Genomic DNA, 2105 nt, shown 5'->3' on the forward strand with positions numbered 1-2105 from the left:
GCTTTCATTATGTGTGTGTTTGTTTCTGTGTTTATTTATTTATCTTAGGGAGCATGGAGGTCTTTGTGTTTATACACACACTAGGGGAACCCAGAATGTCATGCACCCAGGGTCGTTCCTTTGGTTGTTCCTTCAAGGGAAGGAATGAAAAACCCATTTTCTGCCCAGAGCTGGGGCAGATATTCTTTGTAACCTGGTAACTTTTGGTTTTGTTGTTGTTGTTTTATACTTTAAAAAAAAGATTTATTTATTATTGTTATATCTAAGTACACCGTAGCTGTCTTCAGACACACCAGAAGAGGGCATCGGATCCCATTACAGGTGGTTGTGAGCCACCACGTGGTTGCTGGGATTTGAACTCAGGACCTCTGGAAGAGCAGTCAGTGCTCTTAACCTCTGAGCCACCTCTCCAGCCCCCTGGTGACTTTTGTATTTCATGTGCATTGGTGTTCTGCCTGTATGTGGACCGGTGTGAGGGTCTCAGATCCCCTGGAGATGGAGTCATAGACAGCTGTGAGTTGTCGTGAAGGTGCTGGGATTGAACCTGGGTCCTCTGGAAGAGCAGCCAGCACTCTCAACTGCCGAGCCATTTTCCATCCCTAACACTCATTTTTAAATCTATTATGTTTATTTATTTAGTGTGTATGTGGTACGCACGAGGACATGCCTTGGTGTAGAGCGGTCAGAGGTCAACTTTCGAGGGCCGGTTCTCTCCACCATGAGTGTCTTGGGAATCAAGCAGGTTGTTAAGCTTCTCTGTGGGTAGGTTTACTCTCTGAGCTGTCTTTTTTTGTTTGCTTGTTTTGTTTTGTTTTGTTTTTTTCGAGACAAGGTTTCTCTGTATAGCCCTGGCTGTCCTGGAACTCACTCTGTCGACCAGGCTGGCCTCGAACTCAGAAATCCGCCTGCCTCCCAAGTGCTGGGATTAAAGGCGTGCGTGTGCCACCCTGCCCGGCTCTGTTTTTTTTCTTTTTTAAAGACTTTATTGAAAATTCTAATTATTCTTAGGGGTTGCAATGTAGCTCAGCAGGTAGAGTGAGTGCCTAGCATGCACTAAGCCCTGGTGGGTTCAGCACCAGCCTAAATCTCGGTGTCATACTGCGCATGCCTGTAACCCCAACGTCCATTAAGAAGAGGCAGCAGGATCAGGAGTTCAAGATTATCCTTAAATGAAAAAGAATTCATCTCCGATGCACAGATTCAGTAGAGGATGGATGATCATTCGAAGACCAGCCTGCCTAGCCGTTTTTCTCCCTCAGACAGATCATTTCCTTTGTATACACAGCCAGGACTCTGAGTGGCCTGTAACGATCGATGGACAAATGACCTTCAGGAACCAGCTACGGTTTTGCCCTGGTCAGGAGAGTTCTATGTTTTAATCACCAGAAGTTTCCGCCCATGATCAGAGTCAGCCAACATTGCGGTCTGGGAGCAGGGCGGTTACATCTGTGGCACTTGGAGCTGTGCCTGGCCCCGCATCAACCAGTCCTACTTAGCGGTTCTGCATGGCTTGCAAACAAAGTGAGTTTGGTAACAAAGAAGCCCACGGAACCACAACGGAAAAGCAGAGAGCCTTTAAATTTCCCAGAATGGGAGCCTCTCAACAGACTGAAGTAGCCACCAGGTGAGGCACCTGGAGTTCTCCAAGGTGGGTTTACCTCTGGGCAAGGACTATTTCGTATTCAAACTCGCACAAAGCAGGGCCCCTTTGCTTCTGAGAGCCGGCATAAACCACCGTGCCTCTGCAAGAACATCCAAATACTGTGCTCCAGTCTGAGGGCCTAGCTGAGGAGGCTCTCCACCTTATAGAGTCATGACATCATTTTTCCCAAGCAAAGGTGACAGAACTGGTCTAAGGGAACCACCCTATCTAGGGAACAATCATTTCTACGAGGATGTGACTTGCTCTGGGGTACACTTTTGAGATACCATGTCACTGGGCAGATCTCCCTACCCTCTGATTCTGGGCAGTTTCCATCCTCCTTCTAATTTAACAATCCAGACTACACAGGGTCCAGGCTGGATGTAGAAGTCTGTAGCTAAAACGGAGGAGGGCTCTGGGGACTCTCTCTCTCTCTCTCTCTCTCTCTCTCTCTCTCTCTCTC

The sequence above is a fragment of the Mus caroli genome, chromosome 5, assembly GCF_900094665.2.
Source record: "Mus caroli chromosome 5, CAROLI_EIJ_v1.1, whole genome shotgun sequence".
In the NCBI taxonomy this organism is placed as follows: Eukaryota; Metazoa; Chordata; class Mammalia; order Rodentia; family Muridae; genus Mus; species Mus caroli.